Here is a 22,135-nt window from a genome sequence, read left to right as displayed (position 1 = left end):
AAGTAGGTGGCCATCACTGTCCTCCTCACTTGCTTGTAAATGTATTTATTAAACAGGAGGAAATTGTTGTGAAGGCACAAGTGCACCATTGAAAACATTGGAGTATGTTTGTGTAAGGTTATTGATTTAGTACTCAAGAAGTATTCTACAGGTTTGAGACCATCCTCCTGCGAGATATATTCGTATAAAGAGATGGCACGCTCATAGTAATTAGGAAGTAACTTTCTTCCCAGGCAACATCATCTATCCTCCTTAAAAAAATCTCAAGTGTTCTAGATGTAGGAGGACAAGTTATATAACTGGAGGTGCTCTCAAATTGGACTCACTAAGGCCAAACATATGTGTCTACCTGGAGGTACATTTGCATTTTTATATACCTTTGTTATAAGGGATAGTATAGGTATTAAGATTCTCAAAAACCTCTTGGGTTATCAGATCTAACTCCCACCCTTGTGATAGTTCAACATTGTAAGCTACCCTAGCATTTACCACATTTGATCTGCTTATTTTGCAGTAACATTCACTGTCGCTGAGTTCCGTTAATACTTCTGTTTTGTACATTCGCAGTGGCCTATCGATTACATGAATGCCAATCTATGATAAATGATTCATAGCATGTGAATGAAACATTTCATGTAGTGATGTGAAAGTAAATTTAAAGACCCAGTGCACCCTGGTTAAAACATTAGCATAGGACAGATGCAAGCTGCACTGGCAAATACACTCCTCGTGGCTCTTATACATTAAATTTGCATTATGAATGGTAGTTGGACTGCAAAATAGCGGAAATGAAGGGCAATTGCCATTAACTTCCACACTGTTAATCAATTGGTCCAAATCAAGGTGATATGCAAGGGAAGAAAAGAAAGGAAAACAGGAAAAGTAAAAGGGATGATAATAGGACAGGAATTGATAAGACATCCGTTAAATTGATGGGCATAATTATAATCAACAAACACAGTACTTAACATAACATTTAAATTCATATTCATGGGAAAGTGCCCATAATAAATGCATGTATCATTAGCTCTACAGACCATACGGTTAAAATATCAGTAGTAGTGCTTAGGCAAAAAAATCTTTCCACTTTACAATATACGTCCAAGACAAATGATGGATCCAAAAGATCACAGTGTCCATCATAGGATCACCAATAAAACAGTACATAACCAGGAGAGGAAGCCGGAGCCCCGCATCTCAGAACATCCTACATATTTAAAGTGACTAAGTGCATATGTGATATATGTGAGAAAAATAAAAAGGATATATAAAATTGAGAACACCCTGAATGAAATAATAGACATCCCCTAACATAGGAGGCCCAACATACATGAGAACATACCCATGTTATTTGCAAAAGGTATATATATCAAATAAATAGATGGAAATTAAAGTCATGTAATAACCAGGCCTGGGCGTAACTCACAGAGTTTCACTATGTGGAATTCCATGGAGTTGCCAAAAAACTGAACTCCGCGCACCAAGGAGAGCGCGGAATGGGTCAAATTCCAAAACCTCTGTTAGCGGAGCGTAGCCCACCACCCACCCCTAGTAAGAACAAAGAGGTAAATACAGCCAACTAAGGAGAATCCAGAGTTTTATATTTATATTAATATGTATATTTTACAGAGTGGCAGTAGCTACTCTGCAGTCATAGTTAGAGTCACCAGAGATAGGGATTTAAAAAAAGGTTTTGTCTCTTAATAACTGTACACCCATTTGATGAATGTCAGTAAAACTTTGCAGACCTGTTGAACCCATTTTATTGTCAGAGAACAGAAGGTTTTATGTCGTTTGGTCAAGAGAGTGCAAAGAAAAAAGGGGGTCCCAAAGCAGACTTGAAATCCAAAGCCATTTTACATAGGCTTTTGTATTTTGTGTAGCACGAAAAAAAACAGCTGGATTTTGCAAAATGTTGGCAGTATTAAATATCAGGGTGCACTGATGATTATTTGGGGTACTGCAGGTAAGCAATGTACATTTTTCTCAAGGTATAAGGTTTTTCACCTTGGTAATATCTGTTGCTGCACAATTTTCATGATATTTGTTATGTATTTCGCTGAAGTAATGTGGTACATAGTGATAACGAGTCATTAGATAATTAGCTAATGGTTGCCTTTACAAAAAGTAAAGCCAGACATGTTTTTTAGGGCAAGATTGCCTGTGTTTCTGAGTTAAGCTTTCTGATCTAGGTAAGTGTTAGGTTTGGTATTTTTCCCATACGAATTACCACGTTACTAAAGTGGAAATAGGTAGGGGAAAATATTTATAAGTGTCTACACATTGTTTTAAGAAAAAACAGAGTACAGAGATACTACTCAGGTACCCCAAAAAACAAATTGCTAAACAATTGGAAATACACTGAACTGGAGACCGTAGAACACAGCAAAAGTGTGATCAAAACTACATGGATGCCTTTTATATTTGAGATGTCATGAGTGATGTCATTGTCCATGTCATAAGTGATGTAATATGTGGGTCATAAACAGTACATTGCGGGGGCATAAGTTATACTTAGCTCAGGCAACTATAACTGCCATATTTCTATGGTGTTGTGCATGTAAAATCTGAACCTAACTATATTGCAGTTGTAATTCTTGTTTTATTCGGTCTATCTATCTATCTATCTATCTATCTATCTATCTATCTATCTATCTATCTATCTATCTATCTATCTATCTATCTATCTATCTATCTATCTGTCTGTCTGTCTGTCTGTCTGTCTGTCTGTCTGTCTGTCTGTCTGTCTGTCTGTCTGTCTATCTATCTATCTATCTATCTATCTATCTATCTATCTATCTATCTATCTATCTATCTATCTATCTATCTATCTATCTATCTATCTATCTATCTATCTATCTATCCAGCTATCTAGCTATCTATCGATATGTATATATCAGCCCATGATTTTGTAAAAAAGATTAATCAACACAGTGTTAACCTCCACTTCACTGCCAATATCAGTAGCACTAATGTGTATTTTTTGGACGGAGAGGTAAACATCAAAGACGAAAAAATAGAGACTAAGTTGTACCGTAAACCAACTGCTGGAAATAGCTTATTGCACGCAACAAGTCATCATTCTCAGCATCTGATCCAAAATATACCCTATGGAGAGATGCTGAGGATCTGTCGTGCATGCAACAATCCTTATGATCTTGCACAAACCTGAATTGCAAGTAAAATCAGGTTCCTGGAACGTGGCTACGAAGAAAAGACAATTGATATAGCCATAAAAAAAGCCAATGGTTTTGATAGAAACAATCTTTGAAACAATTATTCAAGAGAACAGAGTACAACTGACGCAAAAGAGTCTGAAACTTGGCTTATTCTTACTTACAGTCGTCAGCCTAACTCTTTACCTAAGATTATCCACAAAAATTGGCCTGTTGTCAAAAGTGATCCTGTGTTGGGCAGAGTGTTATCAAAATATCCTGGCATTACTTTTAGAAAATTGAAATCTATGTGGGATTCATTGGTTAAGAGCAGTCCGGAACTTCTAACATCAACAAATTGGCTAACTGTCCGTAAAGGATTTGTTAAATGCAATAATTGTCGGGCATGACAATTTGCTGAAAACAAAACCTCATATAAAACACCTTTTTATGAGGAAGACGTTAAGATTAATACATTCTTAATTTGTCGCACAGAGTCTGTTGTCTATGTGTTGAGTTGCTCTTGTGGGTTGCAGTATGTGGGCAGTGCCAACTTACGGGCCCACAAGCGGATACTGCAACACATGAGAGCTATCACCAACAACGACTCCACATACCCAATAGCCTGCCACTTTAATGACGAACACAACAATGACCTTAAACATCTCACATATTTCCTGATTGATTCTATCCCAACATCCAGACGTAGGGGAAACAGAGAGGCTAATTTGAGACATCAAAAAACTCAATATATTGTGGAACTGGACACCAAGACCCCCAATGGACATAATTCAAGTGAAGATTTGTATACATGGTTATAAGCAATTTGGCTATGGTAACTACATTGTCCACGTTGGGAGTATTTATATATTAATCAGGTAGTTTTTCCTTTCACAATATGAAAACAAAATTAAAAATAAAATAAAATTAATGAAACTATATAAAATGACATGTTCCCTATATAGATAGATATCATATTTGTAATCTTTTCAGCACGCTGCCACTAGCTTATCTTAGCTTTTTAATAGTTTTTTATAAACAGAGTTTTTAAGGAAATTTATGGTTGCTCAACAAAACTTCGGTTTATATTTTCAGTATTCTTTTGTTTTATTTATGTTTAAGTACAGGGATCTGCCCTTAGACAACACTTTTTTCACTTTAAGCACTTTAACAAATACAGTAGATTGACATGGAAAATTGCCTTATTAAGAGTGGGTGCACATTTGGTATTATACCGTGTGGTTTCCCAGATCTGTTTTAAAAAATTAGAATTTTACAACAATATGTTTTCAAATAAAATGTTGCTATCAGTATTATATTGCAAGGTAAATATTCATACATGACATTTGTTAGTATTTTACATGAAATGGGTTTTTATGTATTTAAAACATGCATTTATGCAATGGATTTAACCAAACATTGTACATATAGTTATATCTTTTTCTATTGTAATACCACTGTTATTTATAAAATATATATATATTTATGGCAGTATTTGCACAATTCCAATGCAATTGTTGCACAGATAAGCATATAGACTGACAAACATGCAGAATTTGTTCAATGTCTATGTATTGGTTTATCACGTGTACTGCACTGGCACTTTAAATATGGCACATTGGCTTCAGTACCGCGTCATGTGATCAAGGCCATCTAAGGCTGAAACCCGTCAGGGCGATTGTGGTGTTGTGAGCAAGAAATATTTTCATGCACTAAGTTGGGTTTGTGTTCCATCCTTTTCCTTGTGAAAGGAAGTCATGAAGGACCACATCTGCCATATATATATATATATATATATATATATATATATATATATATATATATATATATATATATATATATATATATATATATATATATATATATATATATATATATATATATATATATATATATATATATATATATATATATATATAGGACAAAAGAATAGAGCCCACAGCTTCATCATCCTTGCAGACTGACGCTTTATTAGGTCTGATCATGTGGCAGCTTACAACAACTCATTTGTCCTTACGCGTTTCGGCGCCAATAGCGACAATGGCAACAGAAATACATCGCCAAATAAGAACTTGGCAAGAAAGTGGGCTGTTAAGTCAGGAAGAAACCAAGTTTCTGACAGTAGAAAATCCTATAACACCAACTATCTACTTTCTGCCGAAAGTTCACAAGACATTGTTCAAACCTCCAGCTCGACCGATCATTTCCAGCTGTGGATCGCTGTATGAAAATATTGCCTCATATGTGGATCATTTCTTAGCTCCCATAGTACCCACACTCAACTCCTTCATTAAGGACACTGGAGACTTTCTTCGAATAATAATGGACACACAATGGCAACCAACATATCTTTTAGCTACAATTGATGTAGTTTCACTTTACACATCGATAAACCACCAAATAGGTCTTGAAGCAATTGCTTACTTTCTAAGACAGAGACCAATAGGGGAACTTAAACATTCTGCTATGCTATTGGACATGATACGCATATGCCTAACAAACAATGTGTTCCTCTTTAATAATGGAATATATTCCCAAAACTGTGGAACCGCCATGGGAGTTTCCTTCTCTCCAAGCTATGCTAATCTCACCATGGGATGGTGGGAGAAACATATAGCTTGGAGAGAAGAAAACGAACCATATACTGCCAAGACTATTCTCTGGCTGAGATTTATTGATGATCTCTTCCTTGTGTGGAATGGAACCAGGGAAGAGTTGGTAGAGTACATAAGGATCTTGAATCAGAATAATGTGGGCCTACAATTTACTTTTAACATCCAAGAGAAGGAAATAGACTTCTTGGACACAAAAGTATACATCAAAAACAACACAATGCACACGACCCTTTTTCGCAAAAAAACATCTACGAACAGCATCCTCCATGGGACTAGTTTTCATCCAACATCCTTGAAATCAAATGTACCATATGGAGAGTTTCTAAGGATGAAATGTAACTGTTCTGAACCATCGGAAATGGAAAATAAATTTGCAGAAACAGTTAACCGATTTTCCCAAAGAGGATACAAGATGAAAACAATAAAAAGAGGAGAAATGAGAGCTCGAGAAAAAACCAGAACAGAGACACTGATAGTCAAGAAAAAAGAGGCTATTGAAACAACAAAGGAAGATAAACCACGCCTTATCTTGACATATTCAAAAGAAAGTGTAAACATAAGAAAAGCGGTCACCAAATACTGGAGTGTATTAAAAAAGGATCCTGACATTGGAAATACCATAGGAGATGCCCCCTTAATCTCTTTTAGAAAAGCACCATCAATCGGTGATATTCTGGTTAACAGCCATTTCATAAACAAAAGAGAAGAAACGTGGCTAGAAAAAAGACAGAAAGGATTCACCAAGTGCACATCATGCAAAGCGTGCAAGATTGGCAAAAATCTCAAATCCATAACAGATCCAAAAGGCCAACCCTTTGAAATACGGACCAAGATCACTTGTGAATCCCATTATGTTGTCTATCTCTTGGAGTGTGATTGTGGAAAGAGATATATTGGATCAACCATATGTGCCCTAAAGAAAAGAATGTTAGAACATATTAGGGCCATGCAAAACAAGGACCAAACGTATGCAATGGCAAAACACCTCATAACTCACAAAAACAAAACCTGGTTAAATGTGAGATATTCAGGACTGGCAATGATACCTGACAATGAGAGAGGAGGAAATCACCTGCAAAAACTCAGACGTTTGGAATCAAAACTAATAATAAAATTCAAAACCAAGACCCCGCAAGGATTGAACGGGGACGAGGAACTATATGTACATTTATGAACCAAACCAATATTCTAAACAATCACATGACTTGAAATATGAAGACCTCCAATTGATTATGATATTTTTCTCACAAAAAAACTGTTTGAATCTAAAGCATAACAATTATATGAAATGTAAACTTGAAACTTGAACCAGACGTATTGATTCCTTTTAGTACATATTGCTCATAATTCTGAAATGTATAGGGTTAAACTGAGAACATATGAAAAATTATGGAGAAAAAACTTTTTGTTTGTTATTCACAGCGTTTATTTTAAATAATGTCAGAGCCCTGGAACAAGTTACAAGTCAATGACTTTTACAATTAGCACTCAGCTATCACCCATTATGTACAATACCAGTACATATAAGCAGGAGGTGAGGTAACAACTCGACTTGCTTTGAAATGGTTTTATTTTTAAAGCCATAAGGCACTCAGCCGTCAAATGCCATCCTCATAAAGTCACCAAAAAGGACTTTGATAACTTGTAAAAGGGACCTGACATGGTTTGTTTTCACCTAAAACTACCCCTCCCATAATGCATCCTAATTGCCACATGGGTAGGAGGGTATAAATAGTAAGAAGAAAAAATGGACTTGTAACTACCGTGAGCAAGAACAGTAATCTGTTTGAAACGCGTAGGTGAGGAAGTTTTTTCCTTGATGGATTAAAAAAGCTTAATCAAATCCTAGAAGAGTGCGGTGATTTATTTCAAATTGCTTTGCAAAAGTCTAAACGAGTCTTGTCCTTGACTCGGCACCGGCACCAGCTGAATGGTCGCTCCTCCTCCAGCAAGGGACATTTGCTTGAACATATATATATATATATATAAAAATAATAGAGCCCACAGCTTCATCATCCTTGCAGACTGACGCTTTATTAGGTCTGATCATGTGGCAGCTTACAACAACTCATTTGTCCTTACGCGTTTCGGCGCCAAGCGCCTTGGTCACAGGTGAGTTGGTTTTGATGATTAACAACGACCCAGTGGTCACATGGTCTTGGTGTTAGACCTCAATATCCAGAATGCACCATTATTCAGATTTAGACAGCTTGGCTCGTGTCACATCATGTTGTTGCTAAAATAGCTGTCCGCATTTGCCAATGTCCGTGTCAACATCTTGCTGCAGAGTGGAAAATAGTAAAAGCATAGTGCACTTTGCTGCCACTGCATCGTAAATACTTGCTTGCAATGAACACACGAAGTCTGCCAGAAAGAGGACAGCCCCTCCTTCCTCTCCCCTTCTCATTTAACTCACACCAAGTATTCGTGAAAGTCCAATGAATGGTGTGGTTGTGAGCGCGTCATGCCCCCTCCATAAACATGCACTCGAGTTGCTCCATTTTACCGGGGGCCTCCAACGCTGCGGGGCGGGCTCTTAAACAGGAATGGAGAATCCTGGTAAAGTTCCAACGGGACAAAAGAATAAGCCCTCAGCTTCAGCATCCTTGCAGACTGACGCTTTATTAGGTCTGATCATGTGGCAGCTTACAACAACTCATTTGTCCTTACGCGTTTCGGCGCCAAGCGCCTTGGTCACAGGTGAGTTGGTTTTGATGATTAGCAACGACCAGTGGTCACATGGTCTTGGTGTTAGACCTCAATACCCAGAATGCACCATTATTCAGATTTAGGCAGCTTGGCTCGTGTCACATCATGTTATTGCTAAAATAGCTGTCCGCATTTGCCAATGTCCGTGTCCACATCTTGCTGCAGAGTGGAAAATAGTAAAAGCATAGTGCACTTTGCTGCCACTGCATCGTAAATACTTGCTTGCAATGAACACACGAAGTCTGCCAGAAAGAGGACAGCCCTTCCTTCCTCTCCCCTTCACATTTAACTCACACCAAGTATACGTGGAAGTCCAATGAATGGTGTGGGTGTGAGCGCGTCATGCCCCCTCCATAAACATGCACTCGAGTTGCTCCATTTTACCGGGGGCCTCCAACGCTGCGGGGCGGGCTCTTAAACAGGAATGGAGAATCCTGGTAAAGTTCCAACGGGACAAAAGAATAGAGCCCACAGCTTCAGTATCCTTGCAGACTGACGCTTTATTAGGTCTGATCATGTGGCAGCTTACAACAACTCATTTGTCCTTACGCGTTTCGGCGCCAAGCGCCTTGGTCACAGGTGAGTTGGTTTTGAAGATTAGCAACGACCCAGTGGTCACATGGTCTTGGTGTTAGACCTCATTACCCAGAATGCACCATTATTCAGATTTAGACAGCTTGGCTCGTGTCACATCATGTTATTGCTAAAATAGCTGTCCGCATTTGCCAATGTCCGTGTCAACATATTGCTGCAGAGTGGAAAATAGTAAAAGCATAGTGCACTTTGCTGCCGCTGCATCGTAAATACTTGCTTGCAATGAACACACGAAGTATGCCAGAAAGCCGACAGCCCCTCATTCCTCTCCCATTCTCATTTAACTCACACCAAGTATTCGTGGAAGTCCAATGAATGGTGTGGTTGTGAGCGCGTCATGCCCCCTCCATAAACATGCACTCGAGTTGCTCCATTTTACCGGGGCCCTCCAACGCTGCGGGCGGGCTCTTAAACAGGAATGGAGAATCCTGGTAAAGTTCCAACGGGACAAAAGAATAGAGCCCACAGCTTCAGCATCCTTGCAGACGGACGCTTTATTAGGTCTGATCATGTGGCAGCTTACAACAACTCATTTGTCCTTACGCGTTTCGGCGCCAAGCGCCTTGGTCACAGGTGAGTTGGTTTTGATGATTAGCAACGACCCAGTGGTCACATGGTCTTGGTGTTAGACCTCAATACCCAGAATGCACCATTATTCAAATTTAGACAGCTTGGCTCGTGTCACATCATGGTATTGCTAAAATAGCTGTCCGCATTTGCCAATGTCCGTGTCAACATCTTGCTGCAGAGTGGAAAATAGTAAAAGCATAATGCACTTTGCTGCCACTGCATCGTAAATACTTGCTTGCAATGAACACACGAAGTCTGCCAGAAAGAGGACAGCCCCTCCTTCCTCTTCCCTTCTCATTTAACTCACACCAAGTATTCGTGGAAGTCCAATGAATGGTGTGGTTGTGAGCGCGTCATGCCCCCTCCATAAACATGCACTCGAGTTGCTCCATTTTACCGGGGGCCTCCAACGCTGCGGGCGGGATCTTAAACAGGAATGGAGAATCTTGGTAAAGTTCCAACGGGACAAAAGAATAGAGCCCACAGCTTCAGCATCCTTGCAGACTGACGCTTTATTAGGTCTGATCATGTGGCAGCTTACAACAACTCATTTGTCCTTACGCGTTTCGGCGCCAAGCGCCTTGGTCACAGGTGAGTTGGTTTTGATGATTAGCAATGACCCAGTGGTCAGACCTCAATACCCAGAATGCACCATTATTCAGATTTAGACAGCTTGGCTCGTGTCACATCATGTTATTGCTAAAATAGCTGTCCGCATTTGCCAATGTCCGTGTCAACATCTTGCTGCAGAGTGGAAAATAGTAAAAGCATAGTGCACTTTGCTGCCACTGCATCGTAAATACTTGCTTGCAATGAACACACAAAGTCTGCCAGAAAGAGGACAACCCCTCCTTCCTCTCCCCTTCTCATTTAACTCACACCAAGTATTCGTGGAAGTCCAATGAATGGTGTGGTTGTGAGCGCGTCATGCCCCCTCCATAAACATGCACTCGAGTTGCTCCATTTTACCGGGGGCCTCCAACGCTGCGGGGCGGGCTCTTAAACAGGAATGGAGAATCCTGGTAAAGTTCCAACGGGACAAAAGAATAGAGCCCACAGCTTCAGCATCCTTGCAGAGTGACGCTTTATTAGGTCTGATCATGTGGCAGCTTACAACTCATTTGTCCTTACGCGTTTTGGCGTACAACTAACTATAACGTGGGAATTTCAATGGTTTTGTACGAGTGAAATGTCCAACTAACTATAACACTCCTAAAACCTATGTTTTTTTTAGTGAAAATATATATATATATATATCTTCACAACAACTCGGCAGGTTCCACCAAGACTTCGACAGAGAATTCATAGCACAGCAGTTTCCTCAAGGTATTTTTTTAAAAAAAAATTTCCCTGCACCAACTGTAAAACAAAAGGACGGTCGACGTGCTTGACTGTAAATGTAAATGTAAATGTATTTGAGCTTATATAGCGCACAGCTACCCACAAAGGGTTTCCCGGCGCTTGCTTAGGGAACCCGTCCTGGTATTCCCCTGTGAGATAACCCCGGCAGGGTATCCACAAGGTGAAAGCCAGGCATCCCGCCGCGAGGGGCCGTTGTGGAGATTAAGCAAGCTATTGCTCAGAGTCGCAGAGTGTGAACCCGTGAGTTGAGAAGGCACCGGAGCGAGAATTATCGAGTCCGTGGAATTTTTTTTTTTAGCCCAAGACCCGCCGAGGCGGGGAATCGAACCCTGGTCCAGGGCCGATCTCAGCTTCCGGGTCTGCCGCCTCTAACCCCTGAGCCACACTTCTCCTGATACCTTCAACTGGACCACCAGTAGGTAATATATATGTATATATTAAATATATATAAAATATATATATATATATATATATATATATATATATATATATATATATATATATATATATATATATATATATATATATATATATATATATATATATTACCTACTGGCGATAGCCAGTAGGTATATATAGTTAGGATTTTTTCCCTATGGGATTTCTGAAAATTCTATGTCTAATAACTTTGGCGTTTGTGGACGGAATTGGCTGAAATTTTCAGGAAAATGGCACTTGTCTCTCGGTAGGATCGAGAGACAAGAGGAGGCCAAAACAAAGGAGGAAATGAAGGAAAGGGGGCAAGGTAGACCCCTTCTGACCCCCTAGGATTGATGAGGGGATATTATAGAGCCACGCTGGGCCCAAAAAAAAAAAAAAAAAATCCGTTTTTTTCGCCGTAGAGACGCGTCTTGGTACGCGAACCGGGCAGCTAACCGGGAAGCTAACCGGCAGTGTAACGGGAGTCTGACGAGTAGCTGATTGGCTGTCAACATTGTAAACAGTCCGGAGCGGCCGCCATCTTGTCTCTCGGTAGGATCGAGAGACAAGAGGAGGCCAAAACAAAGGGGGAAATGAAGGAAAGAGGGCAAGGTACACCCCTTCTGACCCCCTAGGATTGATGAGGGGGATAATATAAAGCCACGCGGGGCCCAAAAAAAAAAAAAAAAAAATCCGATTTTTTCGCCGTAGAGACGCGTCTTGGTACGCGAACCGGGCAGCTAACCGGGCAGCTAACCGGGAAGCTAACCGGCAGTGTAACGGGAGTCTGAGGAGAAGCTGATTGGCTGTTATCATTGTAAACAGTCTGGAGCGGCCGCCATCTTGTCTCTCTGTGGGATCGAGAGACAAGAGGTGGAAAAAAAAAAAGGTGTAAATGAATGAAAGGGGTAAGGCAGACCCCTCCTGAACCCCTAGGATTGATGAGGGGGCTATTAAAGTTCCCTGGGGGGTGAAAAAAAAATTGCGATTCTTCGCGGTAAAGGTGCTTCCTGGTACGTTAACCGGGCAGCTAACCGGCAGCGTAACGGGAGTCCGACATATTGTGTTTTTTGAACGTTTGTGATATGTGCACGTGTGGATTTTGTCTAATTAAGGTTAAAAAAATATATATATATCTTTAAGCGTGTTCTGGCGCGCTTACGTTTTGGGTTTGGTTTGCGCTGCAGAGACGATACGTCACGGTTATGCTAACCGGGAAGCTAACCGGCAGTGTAACGGGAGTCTGACGAGTAGCTGATTGGCTGTCAACATTGTAAACAGTCCGGAGCGGCCGCCATCTTGTCTCTCGGTAGGATCGAGAGACAAGAGGAGGCCAAAACAAAGGGGGAAATGAAGGAAAGAGGGCAAGGTACACCCCTTCTTACCCCCTAGGATTGATGAGGGGGATATTATAAAGCCACGCGGGGCCCAAAAAAAAAAAAAAAAAATCCGATTTTTTCGCCGTAGAGACACGTCTTGGTACGCGAACCGGGCAGCTAACCGGGCAGCTAACCGGGAAGCTAACCGGCAGTGTAACGGGAGTCTGAGGAGAAGCTGATTGGCTGTTATCATTGTAAACAGTCTGGAGCGGCCGCCATCTTGTCTCTCTGTCGGATCGAGAGACAAGAGGTGGAAAAAAAAAAAGGTGTAAATGAATGAAAGGGGTAAGGCAGACCCCTCCTGAACCCCTAGGATTGATGAGGGGGCTATTAAAGTTCCCTGGGGGGTGAAAAAAAAATTGCGATCTTTCGCGGTAAAGGTGCTTCCTGGTACGTTAACCGGGCAGCTAACCGGCAGCGTAACGGGAGTCCGACATATTGTGTTTTTTTAACGTTTGTGATATGTGCACGTGTGGATTTTGTCTAATTAAGGTTAAAAAAATATATATATATCTTTAAGCGTGTTCTGGCGCGCTTACGTTTTGGGTTTGGTTTGCGCTGCAGAGACGATACGTCACGGTTATGCGATGCATCATTAGGCGTCTCACGGGCTACGTGATACGTCACTTAATAAAGAATATATTTTACAGCTATAGATATTAGCTTTTAAAAAACCAATGAAATTTACAGAAAAAACCATAGGTTATAGACCATATATAGTTAGGAATTTGCATTTACAAAACCTTGAAAATTCACTGAAAAAACCATAGGTTATAGACCATATATAGTTAGGGATTAGCATTTAAAAAACCTTATTTTATTTGCACAAAACCATTGAAATTCCATATATAGTTAGTTGCACTAACTATATATCGCGGACCCGCAATCCACTGCTAATGATGTCACATATTACATCATTCATGACATGGTCAGTGACATCACTGATGACATCACTGATGACATCTCAAATGACATCACTGATGACATCACTGACATCTCATTTGACATTACTGATTACATCACTGATGATATCATTTATGTGATAATACATCTTCAGACTCTAATATAACCTTAGATACACTCAGTGTAAACAGGCACTCACAGACTGTCACACATCCATGGAGTTACCCACACACCTAGTCAGTCATGCAAAGAATCAATCACACCTTCATTTCCTCAACTATACAGTTATACACACCTTACTTATTCAAACATATACTAACACATATTTACTCTCTTATACAATCCTTGATACAAGTTCACAATGATTCATACAGCCACTCTCACATTCACTGGCTCTTATGTTCAGTTATTTATATATGTCAACTCTCACATGGAGTGTGTTTTACATATGTACTTACTTTGACATGTAGAACTGAGATATCCATTCACTCACCAATATACTCATGCACACAGTCAACTGTCCATACAGCTGTTTCTACATGCACTTTTGAACCCATACACCTAGGGAATCAACTGCTCACACATCTATGCACAGAGTTATAATCTCACACATCTATGCACAGAGTTATACACCTCCCAGCCACCCACACACATACTCAGTCTCCCATACAAATACTTGGGCAACCATTCAATAACCCATATAGTTACTGATATAGCTACTGATTTAAACATGCAGCAGTTTACAGAAGAACATAAATAATGATTGCCAAATTAAGACACTTTAATCACTAACCCATGCACTCAGTGAGACACATTTAATCATTCTCTCATACAGTCAGTCATGCACCTACTAAATCCTTCATCCAGACACTTATACATCCACTCATTCTTCAATATGTAAGACATATTTTAACTTTACAGAAACATACAGTCACTGGGTGTTGTCATCAGTGATGTCATCAGTGATGTCATTTGAGATGTCATCAGTGATGTCATCAGTGATGTCACTGACCATGTCATGAATGATGTAATATGTGACATCATTAGCAGTGGATTGCGGGTCCGCGATATATAGTTAGTGCAACTAACTATATATGGAATTTCAATGGTTTTGTGCAAATAAAATAAGGTTTTTTAAATGCTAATCCCTAACTATATATGGTCTATAACCTATGGTTTTTTCAGTGAATATATATATATATATTCATGGATATATATATATATATATTCATGGATTGTGGCCGTTTTTTTTCACATTGCTTCATAGGTTGTTTGGGTTCATATTTAGAAGGCATTTTAGTGTCTTTGATGTTATTTTTCCCTTTTTAAATGGAAAGCGTTCCTCATGGGGCCCTGAGCAGTTCTTAGCCATGTTATTTAATAGGAAGTGGATAACATGGCTAAGAGCATTTGCTGGAAAATGCATGAATATCGCTGATTTTTCTGCTATATTCATGCATTGTGGCCGTTTTTTTTCACATTGCTTCATAGGTTGTTTGGGTTCATATTTAGAAGGCATTTTAGTGTCTTTGATGTTATTTTTCCCTTTTTAAATGGAAAGCGTTCCTCATGGGGCCCTGAGCAGTTCTTAGCCATGTTATTTAATAGGAAGTGGATAACATGGCTAAGAGCATTTGCTGGAAAATGCATGAATATCGCTGATTTTTCTGCTATATTCATGGATTGTGGCCGTTTTTTTTCACATTGCTTCATAGGTTGTTTGGGTTCATATTTAGAAGGCATTTTAGTGTCTTTGATGTTATTTTTCCCTTTTTAAATGGAAAGCGTTCCTCATGGGGCCCTGAGCAGTTCTTAGCCATGTTATTTAATAGGAAGTGGATAACATGGCTAAGAGCATTTGCTGGAAAATGCATGAATATCGCTGATTTTTCTGCTATATTCATGCATTGTGGCCGTTTTTTTTCACATTGCTTCATAGGTTGTTTGGGTTTATATTTAGAAGGCATTTTAGTGTCTTTGATGTTATTTTTCCCTTTTTAAATGGAAAGCGTTCCTCATGGGGCCCTGAGCAGTTCTTAGCCATGTTATTTAATTGGAAGTGGATAACATGGCTAAGAGCATTTGCTGGAAAATGCATGAATATCGCTGATTTTTCTGCTATATTCATGCATTGCGGCAGTTTTTTCCACATTGCTTCATAGGTTGTTTGGGTTCATATTTAGAAGGCATTTTAGTGTCTTTGATGTTATTTTTCCCTTTTTAAATGGAAAGCGTTCCTCATGGTGCCCTGAGCAGTTCTTAGCCATGTTATTTAATAGGAAGTGGATAACATGGCTAAGAGCATTTGCTGGAAAATGCATGAATATCGCTGATTTTTCTGCGATATTCATGCATTGCAGGCCTTTTATTATCACATTTGCAAGCACTTCTTAGCCATGTTATCCAATGGGAGGTGGATAACATGGCTAAGAGCATTTGCTACAAAGGTTGTTTGGGGTTATATACCATTTTTGGGAAATTATTAACATGCCTATCTAACTCCCATAATCAAAATCTAAATTTGCCAACCGCAGGTGGGAGCGTATTTACAATAAATTTGCACCATGAAGAATGTAAAATAGCATACTAGATACTCAAATAACTTATAAATATGACCCAAAACATCTTATGAAGCACTAGTAGTGCATATTTCCAGAAATGTATTGGTTTTCATTTAATGATTTACTTCATTGGTAGGCCTTCACATGTTTTTTTACCTTGGTTTTTTTTCAGTGAAAATCTTATCTGCAACCATGTGTTGGCCTCACCTCAAATAAACAAAACAGGTGATGGACTGAATGTGGATCAATGACACACATTCACCACAGTCCAAAGATCTGGGCCTAAACAAACCTTTAGATAGGCTACATCTTATCGTCATCCTGAATTAATGATTTAAAATATTAGGGAGTGATTTATGAGTGTTGTATGCCTGTTTTGTACCATTGAGTGTCATTTTTGTGATGCAGTGCTGGTGGAAAATATTTGCTATGTTAAATAATTAGTACGGCATTAAGTTTTAGATGACTGTTATTTATTTACTGTTTGGTAATAGTGGTTAATAACATTTTATATTATATTTTTTCACAGATTCAACTGCAGATTCTTTCATAGTTTGGAAAATGCCTTCCAGAAGTCGAATACGAAAGGCTAGAAAACGTCAAAGACAGCAGGATGATGTTTTATTGCAGCAGTCCTCTTCCCCAAATACTTGTCAAAACACCAAGAAAGGTCCGGGTAAGAGCACGAAATCATTCTTAAGAAATATTTGTAGTAAAAAAAATTTTGCTCAAAAAAATGTGTCTGTTCACAAAAACTAAAGTTATTTAAATGGAAAGGAGAGACACATCACAAATGTTACTGGTAGAGGAAGAGATAACTCTGTGCATGATAGTAGAAGGAAACAGCAGTTTAGGGACATTCGACAACGAATGTTCCGTAATAGGATATTAGTTAATTTATTGAAAAATATTAAAAAGAAAGGCCAACAGAAAGCGGCATTTTATAGGAAGAAGAAAAATGTAGAGAAAATTATTGATCATGCTTTTGAAATCAAGCGAAAGTTGTTTATTTTGGTAATCAATAGAATTAGGAAACTAAGCAAGGTAATTTCTGATTTCAAAACAAAAAGTAGATGGAAGAGAGTAGTAAATCGTACTAACTTTTGTGAAGTTTTTTCCGGAGAATGGATGCATAGTTCAAGTTCTGAGGCATTTTTTAATGAGGAGACTTATTTTCAGGATAATGATTTGGTGCATGCAGTTGACATCAGTGGTCGAGCTTATGAAGTGAAGGATGGTTGTCCAGTTGAAAAAGAACAACTTGTGACAACAGAGACAGAAGAGGCGCTAAGTGATGAGGTTTTAGGAAGACGTCCTAAGGGTCCTGTGTACATTTGGAAGTGTAGTTCTATTTGCAGTGTGCGACAGGTTTCCATCAATTTGCTTTGTGATTTTATACGGACATTTAATAAGAAAAGTTTGAAGCAGAAAATGAAGTTGTTGCAAGATTTAGATCCTTGCAGAGTGAGACAAATGACAGGTTTGCGTGGTCATTCACTGGCTTGTCTTTCCAGGAGAGTATGCCAGAGTGTTTTTCATCATTTCAGGATGCTAGCAGTGCATCATAATAAAGTGAGAAAATTAGTGAGAATGTTGTATTATGCTAAGAGTCCAGCAATTATGCTTAAACAGTTATGTGCTGCTCTTTTGCATGGTTCTGAAATAGATGTGAAGAATCTTTGTGAAGAAATTGAGTTTTGTTACTTTGGTAGTAAAGATGAGAATGTTCAAATTGACCCTGAAGTAGAGGGTAATGTGGAAGATAATGTACAGGTTTCCAGTACAGATAATTTTCAGAAGGAAATTGCCACGTTTCAGATGAAATCAAGTGAGAGGCCTAATTTCACTTGTGTATGTTGTCGACACACTTATTATAAGAATCAGACTAAGGTAGTGGATTTATATGCAAAAAGTGAAAGGGAAAATAATAGTGAATGGAAGGATTTAGCCACATACTTGATGGTAGAAAATTATTTTGATTTGGGATCGGATCAACGTGTGTGTACTTATTGTTGTAATAAATTAAACCAAAACCAGATGCCTGCTAGGGCAGTTCATAATAATCTGGAATTGGTTGAGATTCCTTCTGAATTGAAGGATTTAAATACTTATGAATCTATTTTGATTCAAAGTATCCATCCCTTTCAGGCTATTGTAAGAATGGAGCCAAAGACAGGGAAGTTGCCTCCAGCAGATTTACAGAGAGGATTAAAGGGAAGAGTTGTTTATTTGCCTCTAGATTTGAATAAAAACATTAACACAATTGGAATAGAAAAAGTGGAAGAGGAACCTCTGGTTATCTTGGTTAATGGGGTTCCGACAAAGAATAAGAAAATATGGCAAGATTTAGTGGATGTTAGGAAAGTCAAAAAGGCAACAGTGTATTTGAAGAAAAATAATAAGTACTATAAGAATGTATATGTTGCAGAAGAGGAAGTAAGTGATGAAGAGGATAGCGATTTGTGTGCTGGCCAAATTGAGAAAGTAGAGGCCTCTAAAAGTGAAGAAATATATGAACATTATAGTGTTCATCCTTTGCATTCCAAGGAAGTCATGGGGAATGCTATTGAGTTGTTTCAAATGAAACAAGCCAAAGGGAGTCCCATTAGTGTTTGGGAGGAAAGTTTGGAAGCTCGGTGTTTCCCACAGCTATTTCCCACAGGTCAAGGAGGAAGATATGATGAGCGACCTCGTGAAATTCCTGCGTCTGAATACCGGACTTTACGATTGTATGCAGAAGATCCTAGGTTTCGGCAATGCATTCCCTATTTGTTTCATCTCCTGTTTGAAAGCGATCTGTCTGGACTTTCATATGCAGTGAACCACATCTTAAAAAGTGGTATACAGATGCGAAACATCTCGGCAAGTGACTTTATGCATAAAGTCAATGTCCAAGACAGTATTTTGGATTCTCACTTAATTAATCTCATGGCGTGTCAGCGTGGTACTAATGAGTACTGGTACCGTCGTCATGGTGATTTAAAATGTATGCTGAGGAACTTAGGAACTCCGACATGGTTCCTCACTCTGAGCTGTGCCGAGTATGGCTGGGATGACTTACTTGAATTTCTACGAGAGGCAAATGGAAATATTGAAAACATTGAATTCAAGACACCTGGAGAACTGTGTTCTTTGGATCCTGTGAATGTATGCAGGTACTTCAATCATAGATTTGAAGCTATGATGTCTTTCATCACAAATAAAAAGAATCCACCTCTTGGAGAGGTGTTGGATTTCTTCTGGAGAAAGGAGTATCAAGCAAGAGGTGCCCCTCATATACATATGTTGCTGTGGATCAAGGATGCACCTAAATTTGGAACAGATCCGGATGACTTAGTGATGAATTTCATCGAACAGTATTCTACGTGTGCTGTTCCAAACGCAACGGAGAAGAAAAGTCTAAGAGAACAAGTTCTACGTTTCCAAAGCCATCGTTGTGGAAAGTACTGTCGTCGTAAATTCAGAAACAAGGACAAGTTCTACACCAAATGTCGTTTCAACTTTCCACGACCGGTGATTTCTAAAGGAAGAGTGAACAGTTTGATGTCTTCGCTGCGACATAATGTGACGAGGAAATCACCCAAGAATACATACAATTTGAAAAGGAACGAAGAGTCCAAGTACATCAATGACTACAACCCAGTGATTTTGTCCATGTGGAATGCCAACATGGATATACAGTTTGTGGCTGACAACTGTATGGCTGTGGCTCGGTATGTGACATCTTACATCACCAAAAAAGAAAAGACCGAACTGAAGGATATGTGGGAGGACATTTCCCATGAAAAGAGCCTCAGCAAGAAGTTGTACAGTTTCAGTCTGAAGATGTTGTCGCATCGAGAAATCGGAGCTTACGAATGTTCTGATCGATTGTCTTCAGCAAGTCTCTATGCCAAATCCAGGAGTCTCGTTTGGGCGAGTCTTGGTCTTGCTGCAACGCGAAATCGAGTTCTAAAACCTGTTCGGGAAATTGAGTATTTGGCAGAAAAGGAACCAAACAGTACCGACATTTTGAAGACCAACATGTTGGATACATATTATCCAAATCGAAGCAGTCACCTTGAGAATGTTTGTCTATATGAGGTTCTCCAAAATTATATATTCAAGAGGAACATCAAAGAAGATATTGAGAAAGGAGTGTATGCTGTAATTGGAAGTGAGGGATGCCTGGTCAAGCAAAGAAAATGCCAATTAGTAAACCATTGAAAATTGAGTGGCGAATCTCCAGAAAAAAAGGAGTTTTTCTATTTAGCACTTTTGCAACTTTTCAAGCCTTGGCGTGCAGAAGAGGAACTGCTTGGAGATTTCCTCTGTTACGAAGACTCTTTCAATGCAGCCAAGGAGTCCATAGAATGTCCTGCTTTTTCTAAATATCAAGAAATGCTAACTTTGGAAATTGAGCAGGAAGCAACGATTGCAGCCGAGATTGCCAGAGACAGTTCTCAGGACAGTCAGAGTTCTGTTTCATTGAGTCAAGATCCACTTGGAGGACCTATTATCGAAAATGAAGCTGCCACTGCTATGAATGAAGTAGAAAGAGCCATGGCACATGCTCAGGAGGATTCAGTTAACTTACAAGACTTGGAAAAACAACTCAACGTTGAGCAGAGGAAAATATATGATGAAGTTACCAAGGAAATTGAGCACGGATTAAGTCATGAGAAGAAAGAGTGCTCATGTACGTCGTTGAAGCCTGTCCGACTGTACGTGAGTGGAGAAGCGGGAACTGGAAAAAGTTTCCTCATTAAAGCAATCTCTTGTTATTTGCAGGAAAGGACTGAGTCATCGCTGTCTTGTGTTGTCACCGCTCCTACTGGACTGGCAGCACATAATATTAAAGGTATTACTTTGCATCGTCTACTGATGCTGCCGGTGGAGCATGACAACAAATTACAATACAACAAGTTATCTGGAGATGCTTGCTGTGAAGTTTCAAGAGTTGTGAGGAAAATGAAACTACTTATCATTGACGAAGTAAGCATGGTTTCCAATGTCATGCTTGCCTTTGTGCATTTGAGAATGCAAGAAGTACTTAAAACTGAATATGATGTCTTATTTGGTGGGAAACACATCATTGTTTTCGGAGATCTTCTACAGCTGACACCAGTAAAAGGTCAACCTGTGTTCAAAATACTCACGCATGAAGATACCAGGAAGTGCCTAGGGAGCATTGGCAACGTCAATATATGGTTAAACTTCAATTATGCAGAACTGCATCAAAATATGCGTCAGGCAAAGGATGAAGATTACAAGAATATTCTACAAGATATTAGAATTGGAAAAGTGACCGAGCATGGGAAAGAAGCTTTAAATGCACGATTACTGTCAAATTTATATCCCAAACAAGAGATTGTGCCTGAGAATATTTTTCAGAAAATTACTGAGAAGAAATCCGGGATATGTCTCATGCCAACTCTTGCAGAATGTGCCATCTTCAACAACAAAATGTTGTATTTAGAAAAGCAAGAGATTGTGAAACTGGAAGCTATCGACAAATTAGAGCATATGGGATCAACAATTATTTTGTCAGACAATTTGAAATCAAAATTGGATTCATTAGAGAAGACTATATCTAAGACAGCGGGTTTTGAAAAGACTCTGAATGTGTGTTTAAATTGCCGAATCATTTTGAGACGGAATTTACATGTAGAAAGAGGTCTGGTAAATGGATCAATGGGTAATGTTGTTGATTTTGAGAAATACAGAAATAGAGATGGAATTGAATTTTTAAGAATTAAATTTGATGGCATTGAGGAAGTACAGGTAATTGCTCGTTGTTCTGCTAGGTTTTTGCTTGTTAAAGACTTATATGTTCGCCGTAAACAGTTTCCTGTTTGCTTGGCATATGCGGTGACAATCCATAAATC

The sequence above is a fragment of the Lissotriton vulgaris genome, chromosome 3_2 (assembly GCF_964263255.1).
Source record: "Lissotriton vulgaris chromosome 3_2, aLisVul1.2, whole genome shotgun sequence".
Taxonomy (NCBI): Eukaryota; Metazoa; Chordata; class Amphibia; order Caudata; family Salamandridae; genus Lissotriton; species Lissotriton vulgaris.
Note: the sequence above shows the minus strand (reverse complement) of the source record.